This window comes from Adiantum capillus-veneris, chromosome 13 (assembly GCF_014529385.1).
Source record: "Adiantum capillus-veneris isolate H3 chromosome 13, ASM1452938v2, whole genome shotgun sequence".
Lineage (NCBI taxonomy): Eukaryota > Viridiplantae > Streptophyta > Polypodiopsida > Polypodiales > Pteridaceae > Adiantum > Adiantum capillus-veneris.
In genome coordinates, this window is record NC_140943.1 from 123,565,573 (window position 1) to 123,580,796 (window position 15,224).

The 15,224-nt window shown below is 42.2% G+C and overlaps 1 pseudogene; it reads right to left on the bottom strand.

The window, feature by feature from the left end:
- Positions 1-3,925: 3,925 nt before the first annotated feature.
- Positions 3,926-12,032, bottom strand: LOC147444809 (subtilisin-like protease SBT1.6; annotated as a pseudogene).
- Between the last annotated feature and the right edge of the window lie 3,192 nt (positions 12,033-15,224).

Sequence of the window (15,224 nt, forward strand, 5' to 3'; positions counted from 1 at the left end):
CATGTGAGTGCTCTGCTCAAAATTTTAATGCATATTAAATTAATTTAAATTAATTTGTATTTGATAATATAAAATTTATTGATTTAAACTTTCAATGGTTTACGTTTTTATGCCATTTTGTTTAGAAATAATGCTTCGAAAAAAAATTGTTTTGAAATTATGGTTTGGGGTAATTTTATTTCAAAATTATGCTTTGGAATTATGTTATGAAATTACGCTACTATCTCGTCATGTTGTTTTGGAATTATGTTGTTTCAAAATTATGCTATGAAAAAATCTTGTTTTGAAATTATGTTTTTGGAGAAATTTCGTTTTGAATTATGTCGTTTTTGAAATAATGCAATTGATGTGGTTTAGGTTAGGTTTAGTTTAAATTATAGATTAGGTTAGGATATAGGTTATATGTTAAGTTATAAGTTATAAGTTTAGCTAACTATACGTTAGGCTAAGTTAGGTCATAGGTTAGGTTAGATTAGGTTTATGTTATAGGTTAGGTTTGGTTATATGTTAGGTTAGCTTATAGGCTAGGTTAGGTTAGGTTATAGGATGTGGATTAGGTTAGATTAGCTTACAAGCTAGGTTAAGTTATAGGTTATAGGCTAGGTTAGCTAGATTATAGGTTAGGTTTATGTAACATGTTAGGTTATAGGTTAAGTTAGGTTAGGTTATACGTTGTATATATGTAAAAGGTAAGGTTAGGTTATAGGTTGAGTTAACTAATGTTTAGGTTATAGGTTTGGTTTGAAAAAAATATGATGCTCCCAACTAAAATATTGGCGGCCCATAACCATGATGTCGGTAGCTTACAAAATTATTGCCAAGTTAATTGCCCTAAGACTTTCTCTCACTCTGGATAAGGGTATCACTCCTCACAAACAAGGTTTCATCAAAGGAAGATCTATTTAAGATAACACCTTGACATTAATGGTTGGATTAGAATACACACCATTCACCATGCAAGATTGTGTTGGTTATAGGTTAGGTTAGAGCTAGCGACAAATAGTAAAAAAATGCAAACCAACTTCGATTATGTTAGGTTATAGGTTATAGGTTATAGGTTAGGTAGGTTATAGGTTAGGTTAAGTTATAGGTTATGCTAGATTAGGTTATATGTTAAGTTAGAGCTAGGGAAAATTTAATAGTAGAAAAAACGCATACAAACGGACTTTGAAGATGACTCGTATACTTCAAAAAACGCAAACGAACTTCGATTAGGTTAGGTTATAGGTTAGATTATAGGTTAGGTTAGATTACAGGTGAGATTTAAGTTTAGGTTACAAGTTAGGCTAGATTATACGTTAGGTTAGAGCTGTCGATAAATTGATAGTAGAAAATACGTAAACGAACTTCGAAAATGACTAGTGTATTTCAGAAATTGCAAAGGGACTTTGATTAGGTTAGCTTATAAATTACATTAGGTTAGGTTAGGTTTAGGTTATATGTTAGGTTAGATTATAGGTTAGGTTAGAGCTAGCGGCAAATTAATAGTGTAAAAAATGCAAACGGACTTCGAAGATGACACGTGTACTTCAAAAAACGCAAACGGACTTCGATTAGATTAGCCTATAGGTTAAGTTTAGGTTTATGATTTTTTTTATAGATTAGATTATGTTTAGGTTATAGGTTAGGTTAGATTATAGGTTACATTAGAGCTAGCAACAAATTAATACTAAAAAAAATACAAACAGACTTCGAAAATGATTCTTGTACTTCTAAAAACGCAAACGGACTTCGGTTAGGTTAGTGTTAGAAGCTCGATACATCCCACGGCATCTAACTACTCGGAGGACTATTATTTTTGTAATTATTCATTCATTAAGGAAAACCCGATTTTTCACCTTGTAATTATTGGGACTTATAGAAGTTTCCAGATTGTATCCCAGTTTTGATTGTTAGATTGAGTAGATGGTTGATTTTGTAACTTTAGGGTTTGAGAAGTTGTAAGGTATATATACCACTTTTTGACCTTAATGAAGGACCTTTTGTCATTTTAAAAACAAGTTGGAAGTCTGTGAGTGAGCGTACTGTGTACAGGAGAGAGAGTGTGAGCTTCGTCTTGACGCTACGTGTGCTCCGATGGTCAAAATCGAGCACGGAGAAGTGCAGCGTGTTGCCCCCGACTAGAGCTACGCGCCAATACCAACATTGCGCGCGTACGGTCCGGCTTTGCGAGCTCCTTCTACGAGCTTCATCGGTTGTTTGGGTGAGCATATGTTGTCCGATTTTGCATTGCAGCATATCCACGCGTTCACATTTAGTAGAAATACACATTAGGCACTTTAGATTTCTGAAACGGAGACCTGCAGATTTCGGCCAGACATCCTACGTGTTTTTGCACCGCGTGTTTTGGGTCGGGATTTTGGTTCATAGACCTTAGGAAGAGTGACCTATTGGTATTAGTAGGGTCTCCTTCAAGTTCTATGGTGTTTCGAGATTGTTTGATGGGTGTTCGGCTCTAGAAAGCATTGTAGGAAGTTTCCTCTCTTGCACTCTTGAAGGTTGTGACTTAGACAATTGGTAGAGACCTCTGTAGGAATTGGTTAGGAGTCGGTCGAGTGTAGGTTGACACCTTATACTTGCTTCCACGCGCCTGCGGGTCGAGCTTCGTCCTTAGCTGACATTACATGTTAGGTGAGTTCTCGCTGTGCTGACGTCCGTCGCGACGTACCCGTCCAACATTGGCGCCGCTGCCGGGGACGAAAACCTTAGGTAGGTGACCGAGACTAATCCTTGAGGATTGGGATTTTTGGCTTGCCAAGAGTCTCGCTTTACATTTAGATAGGATCAGAGGGTGGAGGACTCTCTAGGTCTTAGAGGGAATCTAGGAAGCGTGTGTCTGGCCTAGATCCTTCGACTTAGGTAGACGAGGTTGACTTAGGTAGTTTTATGTAGTAGTCGATTCCTAGAGTAGGAGTTGGAGTGGTAGGAGAGGTGAGAGGAGAGCTTGAGAGTCCGGAGAGGCCAAAAAGCGACCAAAAACACCATTATCACCATTTCACAGGATAGGTAGGAGTAGAGTAAGTAGGACATCATGATTCAAGATCTAGAGCATTTCATGCATGTACCCTTGCTTAATAGAATCATTACAAGTTTGTAAAAGATGCAAAAGTGTGTTTGAAAGCCTAATTGAAGTCCAAAAGTTATTGTGAGTGTTTCTGATAGATCTACAGAGCATCAGGAGCATTCCTGTCAGAAAAAAACTTTAATTTTAAGGAGGAGACATCCCACGCGTAGGATGTCTACAGGCTAATCTAGGAGTAATTTTGGGATTTTGAGTTGACCAGTGTGTTCAAAAGGTAGGGTTTACCCTAATTTCAAATGGAAAGTGGAAATTTGGCCATATCTTGATAGGATAAGGCCAGATAGACTAAAATTGCCAGACATCCTACACAAATAGTGCCAAAACATTATTTTGGGACCAAAACCATAAGATGGCTGCATGAGAATGTCTTGCATGATATATTGAGTGACTGAAAGGGGTTTCACCTCATTTGGGTAAGAAAATTGGGTTCAAAGCAGACTTTAGCACTTTTGACTAAAAAAGCAAAAACAGCTGAAATTTGAGACTTTTGACATCCAAAACAAAATCTAAGCATACCACTGGGTTACTGACATCAAGGGGAAGCTGTGGGACAAATATGGGGTCAAACAGGCCAAAAAGACATCCTACGCGTAGGATGTCTTTTGAGTGATTTGGGACTCCAAACTGAATTCTGAGTATGCCAAAGTGATCAGCAACTCAAGGGAAGCCTGAGATTTGAGTTTGAAGCCATTCTGAAGAAATAGACATCCTACGCGTAAGATGTCTAATGCAAGAAATTGAAGCCAGACTTTGACTTTGAGCATAGTAAGGTGTTATATAGCCTAAGGCAAGCCTCCTAGTCAATTTTGGTCCAATTTGGAGTTGATTAGACTGATCAACGATCTATGTGTTCATAGTTGACATGCTTCCAGTAAACCTTTCCTTCTTCTCACTATTTGTTAGTGTCCTTGTGAATGTAGTGAAGGAGAACGAGCGGAAGTGCGACGCGAGAGAGAGTGCGAGAAGAAGAGCACGACGATATGGTGAACTCGCTCTACTGTAATGTGTAGAGCACAGTGAGTTCTTATTACGTTTTTACAAAAGAATATGTGTACATACCTGGTGGCCCGCCCACTTACCTAGGCGACCACATTGGGCTTTATATGAAATGAAAAGCCAGGCAAATAACCAGAATGAGACAAGATTTCCATTCCCTTCTTGGACATATGTCCTAACCGGCTATGCCACAAAGAAACGTTCGGCTGCTCGGTTACGTTGATTACATTTTTAGAGACATTTGAGACATAAATCATGTAAAGTCCTCTAGACTTTACTCCATGTGCTACTGTCATAGAACCCTTGGATATCTTCCACATGTTCTGTCCAAAAGTGGTGACATAGCCAACATCATCAAGTAAACCTGTGTTGATCAAGCTCTTTGTAATTGCAGGAACATGTCTCACATTTTTCAGCGTGAAAGAAGAGCCATTCTAAAACTTCAATTGAACATCTCCAACACCTAAGATCTCACCCATTTCCTAGCCGAACATGATCTTTAGTGGTCACATAAGAGGTAAACCACTCCTTGTTTGGAGATTTGCCCCTGAGTCTATAATCCAGTCACTCAGTGCATGTCCATCAGATGCTGTGAGAAGAGCTGAGTCCATTGTATTCTTCAAGAAGTAGATGTCTCCTAACACTAGACTGTCATCCTCTGCAACAGTGTTTGTCACATTTATTTCTAGAATTTTAACTGAGGACTTGTTCTTCTCACCATGGTCTTCAGCTTTCTCTTTGCCTTTTTCTGCTTTCCATTCTCTACAGTCTCTTTTCATGTGACCCTTCTTGCCACAATGGTAGCATTCTATGTCACTCTTGCCTTTAGCGCTGTGAGACTTGCTACGAGACTGATTCCTCTTTCCACCTATGTACTTTTCTTTGGTCCTTCCCCTAACAACTAAGTCTGCTCCTTTGCCTTTGTCCATTGTCTTTCTATTGGTTTCTTCAGTAAGCAGACTGCCTTCTACACCTGCTATGGTCAAACCATCTGAAGGTGCAGAATTACTCAAAGCTGTGCAAAAAGTATCCCAAATTTTCGGCAATGTGATCAACATGAACATAGCTCTAACAGGTTCATCAAACTTGACACCTTGAGCTGACAACTGACTGTAGATGGTGTTGAATTCATTCAGATGATTGGACATAGGTGTCCCTTCTTTCATCTTCAAGTCAACAAGCTTCTTAAGCCAGTATACCTGTGAAGCTGCACTCTTCTTCTCATAAAGATCACTCAGCTTTGTCCATGCTTCATAAGCCGACATCTCGTCTGCTACATTGAAGTAAACGCTTTCTGCCAAAGTTAGCATAATGGTAGAAAGTGCCAATTCATCCATTTCGCTCCATATCTTGGGGGTTTATCCCTTTGAGCTTTATAGGTTTTATATGCTTCTTTTGTACCAACACGTGCCAAATCTGCTTCTTCCACAATGGGAAATTGGTTCCATCCAGCTTCTTGATATTGTAAAGAGCAGTGTCTTGTGATCCAGCCATAGCTACGCTTCACAGTAGTTTACTTTCCTGGGAAAAATTCGGTAGAGTTTCCCCTGTAAACTGACCTCTGAACCAATATCAACCTGTCAAATAAACCAAGAAAGCTTGAGATTCTGAAGAAATTTCGACAGAGTCTCCTTTGTAAAATGGCTCTGGTGTACTCAAAAACAGACCAAAAAACAGCTCAAAAACACTGTCTCTCTAACACTGTAAGCTGCGGGTAAACCTGTCCTGCACCTGTACTGTCTCTCACTGTCCTGTAAGCATAGATTGCGACAATGCCTCAATAGCAGTAAAGCAAAGATGCAATCCCAACTGTCTAACTCATAGTCAATACATCCTATATGCCTATCTAAGGGTGCTCGAGGGATCGCTCCAAGACCTGTATCACCGAAAGGATCTCAACATTCAAGAATCCCCCAGCTCAATAAAACCTCACTCGACCCTCAACAAAGGCTGCAGTAAATCTGACAATACATAGACTTCCCACAAAGTCATACATCCACAAATTTCCCACTATATGCTGCAACCGCTGCGGTGGTTGTTTGCTGCGTGACTCACAGCTAGCAAACCCTCAACAGACATACATCATCTCTGACAATACATCCCATGTGGAAGTACCTGCAATGTCAGGATGAAATATGGAATATCAAGCAGCAAACACAAGCTACCTGATGAACTAGTGGATGTCACCTACATTCTGTGTGTAGATGCGCCCGTGTTGTATGTGACACGCCTCCAAGAACTGTGAGCCGTCCTTCGATGTGTAGACAACCACAAATCAACACTCTGGGAGTGTCGATTGTTGGGGTATAAAGCCCAATGTGGTCGCCCAGGTAAGTGGGCGGGCCGCCAGGTATGTACACATATTCTTTTGTAAAAACCTAATAAGAACTCACTATGCTCTACACATTACAGTAGAGCAAGTTCACCATATCGTCGCGCTCTTCTTCTCGCACTCTCTCTCACGTCGCACTTCCACTCGTACTCCTTCAACTGGTATCAGAGCTCAGATCGAGGCTCGGGGCAGCACTGCAGGAGGCTAGAGTCACCAGCTCAGATTGGAGTGAAATTCGGCAGGCGAAGACACGGCCCCAAATCTTCTGAGGTCATCTCGGCCACCGTTCGGCTTCGACAAAGGTTTATGCAGGCCATTTTCAACTACGTGGTCTCGACGGGTGCAGATCCGACTCTGCAAATTTGGGGTATTCAGACTACGACTGCAGGTGCTGAGGATATCGACACTCCCAGAGTGTTGATTTGTGGCTGTCTACACATCGAAGGACGGCTCACAGTCCTTGGAGGCGTGTCACATACGACACGGGCGCATCTACACACAGACTGTAGGCGACATCCACTAGTTCATCAGGTAGCTTGTGTTTGCTGCTCGATATTCCATATTTCATCCTGACATTGCAGGCTCAACCACAAGGATGAAGCGTTTAGTGTTTTCAAAACGTTTGTGACACTTGTGGAGAATCAGAGTGGCAAGAAGCTTAAATGCTTACGCACTGACAATGGTGGAGAGTATGTTTCAAAGGCCTTTCAGGACTTTTGTGAGTCAAAAGGTATAAAACGTGAACTTACTGCTCCTTACAATCCTCCTCGAAATGGTGTTGCTGAGAGGATGAATAGGACCATACAAGAGAAGGTCAGAAGTATGTTGTCTAATGCACAACTGCCAAATGGGTTTTGGGCTGAAGCTGTATCAACAGTTATTCATCTTGTAAATAGATCTCCTAGCAAGGTTTTGCAGAAGGATTCAGTGCCAGAGATGGTATGGTCAGGCAAAATGCCCTTATACAAGCATCTCAGAGTCTTTGGCTGTGAGGCATATACTCACGTTCCAAAGGAATTTAGGAACAAACTTGAGCCAAAGAGTAGAAAGTGCATCTTTCTAGGCTATGGTAATTCTGGTGAGATGGGGTACAGACTTTGGGATCCCGAATCCAGAAAGGTTGTCCGTAGAAATGATGTTCACTTTAATGAATCCAAATATCATTCTAAACCAGAGGGGGTTGAGGAGATTATAAGAGTTGTCTTCCAAGAAGATGGACCTGCACGTGCAAGACAAAATGTCAGGGCTCAAGAGGAGCAAGGACAGGATAGAGTGGAACCACAGGTTGTGGCTGAGCGTGAGCCACCTATTGTGCGTAGATCTGGACGTGTCACGCGACCTCTTGATAGGTTTGTTCCATCTATGAACTATGTCATGTTGACTGATTGCAATGAGCCTTCATGTTACAAGGAAGCAGTGCAAATGAAGGACTCCGGGAATTGGCAATTGGCCATGCAGTCAGAGATGACAGCTCTGCATAAAAACAAGACATGGAAGTTAGTTAAATTACCACAGGGAAAAAAGGCTCTACCTTGTAAATGGGTTTACGGATATAAGATCACCGCTTATGATAGTCAGCCAAAGTACAAAGCAAGGCTTGTTGCCAAAGGCTTTAAGCAAGAACAAGGCATTGACTTTGATGAAGTCTTCTCTCCAGTGGTCAAGATGACTACATTGAGATGCTTTCTTGCATTGGTTGCCATATTAGATTTGGTGTTGCACCAAATGGATGTCAAGACAACGTTCTTGCATGGTGATTTAGATGTGGAAATTTACATGCAGCAGCCAGAAGGGTTTGTTGAGAAAGGCAAGGAAGATTGGGTATGCGAGTTGTTAAAGAGTCTTTATGGCTTAAAACAATCACCGAGGGCATGGTACCATAAATTCCACAAGTTTATGCTTTCTCAAGGCTACAAACGTAGGGAAGAACATGCTGAAATGGATAAGATTCCATATGCGTCTACAGTGGGTAGTTTGATGTATGCAATGATTGCTACTCGCCCAGACATTGCATTTGCAATGGGAGTAGTAAGTTGATACATGTGAAACCCAGGCAAGAAACATTGGGAGGCAGTGAAAGGAATATTGAGATACCTGAAAGCTACAAAGAGTATGCGTATATGCTATGGGAGTCAGGAGCTAAGTGTAAAGGGTTTTACAAACTCAGATTATGCAGGTGACTTAGACAACCGAAGGTCTACATCAGGGTATGTCTTTACATTGGCTGGTGGAGCAGTATCATGGCGTTCTAGATTACAAGATTGTGTTACTCAGTCTACTACAGAGGCTGAATATGTTGCAGCATCAGAGGCATGCAAAGAATCAATTTGGCTTAATCGACTAGTAAGAGATTTGGGAATCAAAGAAGAGATGCCTGTGTTATATTGTGATAGTCAAAGTGCTATACAATTGGCTCGCAATCTAGTTTATCACTGAAAGACAAAGCATGTGGATGTGAAGTATCATTTCATCAGGGAAATGCTCGAGGATAAGCAACTTCAGCTTGTCAAAGTTCACACCACAGAAAATCCTGCTGATCTACTTACAAAAGGACTTCCCTCAGAGAGCTTTGCGCATTTTCGCAAGCAGTTAGGTGTAGGGTAGTACATCACTTCTCTACATCTCTTGTATATTAGCTTGTATAGTAGCTTCTCTCACACTTTAAGTACCACATTGGACTTTAAGTGGGAGGTTGTTGGGGTATAAAGCCCAATGTGGTCGCCCAGGTAAGTGAGCGGGCCGCCAGGTATGTACACATATTCTTTTGTAAAAACCTAATAAGAACTCACTATGCTCTACACATTACAGTAGAGCGAGTTCACCATATCGTCGTGCTCTTCTTCTCGCACTCTCTCTCGCGTCGCACTTCCGCTCATACTCCTTCATCGATATCCTCAACACCTGCAGTCGTAGGCCGAAACCCCAAATTTGCAGAGTGGATCTGCACCCGCCCAGACCACGTAGTCGAAAATGGCCTGCGCAGAACTTTGTCGAAGCCGAACGGTGGCCGAGATGACCTCAGAATGAAATTCTGAGAACACCAGGCCCTTTTGGCTCTCCCACAAGATTTGGGGCCGTGTCTTTGCCTGTCGAATTTCACTCCAATCTGAGCAGGTGACTCTGGCTACTTGCAAATGCTGCCCCGAGCCTCGATTTGAGCTCTGATACCAGTTGAAGGAGAACGAGCGTAAGTGCGACGCGAGAGAGAGTGCGAGAAGAAGAGCACGACGATATGGTGAAGTCGCTCTACTGTAATGTGTAGAGCATAGTGAGTTCTTATTAGGTTTTTACAAAAGAATATGTGTACGTACCTGGCGGCCCGCCCACTTACCTGGGCGACCACATTGGGCTTTATACCCCAACATGTAGCCTCAAATGTGTTGCCCTTATTTCGATTATGAAGGGTAGTTTAAATTGCCCGTCTTGTTTGGACTTCTTGCTCTATAGCAGATACCTGCACCCACATATACACCCTGTATAGTTTTGACTGCACTGAAAATCGGTGTAGTCTTGGAGCCATGCTCAGCTCGATGTGGCCTACACCTTAAGCAGTCCTAACTGCTGTGGTTTCAATCCATGCATTTGCTATTGCCAGTCCCGTGTTGTCCGTCACCTTTGCCGTTGCCACAAGTACGGATCGTATTGCTGGCGGGCTCCATCAGGGATGTACAACTTTGAGAAGTGCTGTCAACACTTGCCACATGTGAGCATGACATCGACATGCCCAATAGGATATTGAAATCCTCTCTCCTTTTGTCTTCAGCTAATCCTAAAGGTGCTTGGAATCCTATATTCCATGCGGCAAGGATGTTGACGCCAGGACCAATGATGACAGGCTTCAAAATGTATTGCTGTTGCGCTCCATGCGGGATGTATAGCCTTGAGAAGTGTTTTCACACTTGCCACATGTGGGCATGGCATCAACGAGCCCGACAGGATATTGAATCTCTCTCTCCTTCTGTATTCAGCCAATCCTAAGGGTTCTTGAAATCCTATCCATGCGGCAATGATGTTGATGCCAGGAGCAGTGATGGCAGGCTTCAAAATGTCCAGTGCAATGAGGTTAGAACTTAGGACCACGTGAAGAGAATGCAGCCATCATTGGAGTTGGCCTAATTCCAAGTTTAGTTCCTAGAAATTGTACATGAGCTGTTGGATTCTTAGTTGACTTGATGTATTGCAGGATCTCCTTCACCGAAGAGTGCCCAACCAAGGTAGCGGGGAGAATGTGGTGACCTAAAGTCCTCACCTTCCGAAACACCATTGCTGAGAATCATGCCGATACCACCGGCTTTAAAGACAGCTACAAACCCGTTTGCTTCCTCATTTTTATCATCATGATCAACACAATATAGCACTGTCTTCCCCTTGACGGCATCAGATGAAAGCACATCTGAAGACGTACACTCCTGGGCAAGAGATGCATTGCCACCCGGCACCACCACACTGCCTACATATATAGACCAGTGGGTCGTCCCTTACTTTGGTATGCCATATGGACATGCCCTTGTACTCCTTCCCATTACTGGTGCCGGGAATTCTCTGTCAACTGAGCTTGCAGCAATGCTGAATATCCACAAAGCCACACTTGTAGTGCTTCCTCCAAGTGTTGGTCCAGCATTACCTACCGACATTTGCCATTGCAGAGAATGCACCTATCACAATCACATTTTTATTGTAGAATGGACGTGCTATTGTGCCACCAATAGACACAGAGATGACATCCACACCATCGAGAATGGCTGCGTCGAACCCTGCAAGAATTATATCAGAGTTAAAGCAAGACGAATTCCAGCAGACTTTGTACATTGCAATGCGTGCATGTGGTGCTGTGCCGCACTAGAGAGGCTAGCATCAAGTACAAAAATGCCAGCGGCGATGGAGGACGTGTGTGTACCATGCCCATGACTATCTCGGGGGGATGCATGGGAATCCAACGTTGCCGATGAGTGAGCCGGAAACCGCGAACTTGAAGCCACGGACAAAAGTGTGTGCACCGATGAGCTTGTGGTTGCAACGGGAGGAACTGAAGGTAGGTGATAATTCACAGAAGCCTTCCACCAGGGAGGCACAAGGGAAAAGTCAGCATTGTCACAGAAGTTGCTGCACTCATGCCAGATGCCGGTGTCGATGACATCGGCACCATGCTTACGGGCAGGCCAGATACCGGCAGCGGATCTGCCGATGGGAGAAGCTGCAAGGCTGAGGAAAGCAGGAGTGTGAGTGGTGAGGATCTCAACATTGCTATCTTCGAAGGCGGTCTCGATCGAGACGATCTGGCGGAGCTTTTGGACTTCGGTGGCGGTTTTTTTAGGTGTTGTGCAAGCACCACATGGTGGCTTGTGGGCTCAAAGAGGAGAAAAAGAGCCTTTGGCTCACCAAGTAACCAACAATCATGGAATTCCAAGTCATTGTGTCTTTTACTGGAAAACCCCCAAACACGCCCTGAGCCATCTTCACACGTTGACAGTTCATATAAAATTCAACGAGAGCATTTCCAATGGTCAATGTCCCTTGCAACTCATAACGAAAGCTCCATGTATGCATGAATTGGCCTTGCCATGAATCCTGTAGCTTGGTACATGCTTCCAAAACATTTGCAATGGAGGAAACATCTGCCATCTGATGCTAGATATTATCTACAAAGATAGCATTCCATGCAGATAAACTCCTTGTTGGTATCATGTCAGTCAACCTGCAACCATCATCACATTCGACATACATACTAATAAGCATGTCTTGTACCGAGAACTTCGAGTCAAGTCTAGAGTGTCACATTCTCAATAAATCCTGTATCCCTAGATTCTCTTATGGATGCAAGGAGAACATCATCTGGCTTTGTACTACTCTTGTGGATGCAAGGAGAACATCATTTGACTCTGTACTACTGACTTGCATTCTATCAAAAAGATGAGCCATACTGACTATAACCTGCTATTAATGTATTCCGTGTGATGGTGCTCCCTCGTGTAGAGCGACTGGTGAAAAGCTATTGTTAGTGACTGCTCTACCCCTTGCTCTGCTAGCAACGTCAGTCAGAAAGCTCTTCTAGCTATGATGGGTTGCTAACCCTACAAAAGCCTGAAGAATCTAAGGAAGTTTTTTGTTGTGAATTGTGTAGATTTGTTTGTATCTCATCAACAGGTGGACTCAAGGCGCGAATTGCAATGTAGGCGTGGTTGTGTGTAAGTGCATTGGAAATTGGGACTTGCAAGGGTTTGCGTGCTTCTTTTTCAACAGTTAGCAACTTGTGCAACTGGAAAACAACAAAAGGGTCATATCGGGATCCACCGAGTTCGATTCATAATCCTAAAGCAGGCAATTGTCGACGCATATCTGCGAAATAAAAAGTTTTCCAATGGTGGTCTTTGTACTCTTTTCTGCTCTCTCTAGTGTGTCTGAGCCACAGTGAGAAGGACATCCTTTGATGTCACTGCAAATCCTTGGATATGGTACCAAACACTATTCATGCTTTTGCCTTGCATCAACTCTAGAGATTGTTTTTGCCAAAGTGCAGCCTCCAGTCAGCAGCTCGTAGTTGCATGCAACATGCTCAGCCATAACTGGCCTACAACGCCCCCAAATTGCATACAAAATTGTCCCTTTGTGTGTGAGAGGTTTGACCAAGCACGACTTGAGGTCTTAAATTGAAAGGGTCTCTTTACTCTGCACTATCCACAAGAAGAAAAGAAACGAGTATACATGCTAGATCGAGCAAGAGCTCTCTGCATGCTAGATCAAGCACAAAACTCTCTGTAGACAAAATTTACAAGCATTTATACGCATGATGATGAGGGGGGCAGTTTTCTCTTTCCTCTCTTCCCTGCTTCAGAAGTTCTGATTGCCAGCACTGCTTTTATGAAGCTTTGGACAAGAATGCAAGGAGCGCCCTGCCCTACAAGACCCCGGCCAACTCTTGATTGTCGCTGCCTTCATCGCATGTGTGTCCTCAGTAGCAGGAATCTGGGATTACGCATCTCCTGTCAAAAAAAGCTTTTGTGCCGATGAAGTAATTACATATAGCGAATTTGCCCCTCCACGTGGCTCAGTCTTGTGCGGAGGAACTGAAAGAGGACATTAGGCTCACCAAGTAATCATAAAACACATAGAAAAATCATAAAAATTCAAAAATTCACAGAAAAAATTCACAAAAACAGTAAAAAACTCAAAAAGGTCATTAGGAACTCCACAAATAATTCAAAAACTGACCAAAAAAAATCATAAAATTTGTAAAAACTCACACAAAATCCAAAATCGTCCGAAAAAATCAAAATAAGTCAAAAAATTCAAAAAATCTCAAAAAAATTAGTAAAAAATAAAAAAAATTCCAAAAAAATCTCAAAAAATTAAGAAAATTCAAAATTTCACAAATAATTAGAAAAAATAAAAAGGAACTCGCCGGAAGTGCCAGAAAAGCCAGCAAAAGCTTGAAAAAATCAGAAAGAGCCGGACAAGCTCGAAAGAAGTCAGAAACGAGCAAATCAAAAGCCGAAAAGCAACGTTGGAGAGTGTACCGCACACCGAGCGAACACCGCAAACCGAGCACACCGCGCAAAGCGAATCAGATCAGCCGAAAGAAGTGAGAAATCGACCAACTCAAAGCAGTTGAGCGGCAGTCAGAGCGGCAGTCAAATTTCCAAAATTATACATGCTAGAAATTGGCTAGTGCGAGTAATTGCGTTGTATATTAGCTTCCAATTGGACAAACAGAAGCACAACTCGCATACGATTGCAGATTAGGCTAGTATGAACAGCATAAATTTTTCTAATCAACACCAAATTCTGCCAATTGACAGTTTTTGTGGATTAAGCCAAAATAGACTCAAATCGAACCGAGAGTTCAAGTATAACAGAGCATGCTAGTAGCAGTGGCAACACATGCACAACTGCAACAGAGAAAATTTTGCATCTATATGGATACAATGGGGATAAGGTTTTGTACACAGATACAGAAGGTCATATGTATCTTATGAGAAGTAAAAGCAGCACAGGAGCCAAGATTCTATTGATCAGAGTAAAGCCAGATTCAGAGAACTCCCAAATGTTCACAGACTTCAGTGGAGCCAGGTATTGCAAACTTAAAGATGAAGTGCAGATAGAGGTTCAAAAAATCAACCCAAGTGGTTATCTAGAAATCTGCTTAAGTCCGCAAAGCATCCATTTAGTGCATATGCAATCAGGGTCGTTGTACATGAATTATAGTGGCCAATCTAATTGGAGAACCAAGTCAAAGATGGTACAAAGGTCAAGATGGAGCATTCTACAGCTTGATGCTCAGTGTTTTGAAAGAAGATGCTGACAACTTGGCAAGCATAGAAACAAAAACTTCTCAGCAAGAGCCTAACATGACAGAGCCAGTTGAAATACCACCAGTGATGGCATATTGCTCAGATTGTGGAAGAAAAGGTGGACATTTTGCTGAAGATTGTCCAAGAAATCCTGACAACAGGGATACATCAACCGCCAAGCAAAGTACAAAGCAAATTGGAAATGCGAATCTCGATGTAAGTGCAACTGACTTGTCACTTTTAATGCAATCGGATGATTCTGCATTACCATTAGAATCACAATTCAAACCACTGCAAGTTGAAATTCAGCATAAAGATGAACAAACACATGAAAAGCTTAAAACTGATTCTTTGAACAACAAATTCTTGCGTAAATTTAGTAAAGGTGTCGAGATATCACCAAAGGTTGAAAAGAATGTTAGGTTTGTAAATGATTTTGCATCCACTGCCACAAGTGTGCAATCATTCATGAGTCTAAAGGACACATCAAACAAAATGATGTTAGCTTTGTATGGTACACATAATT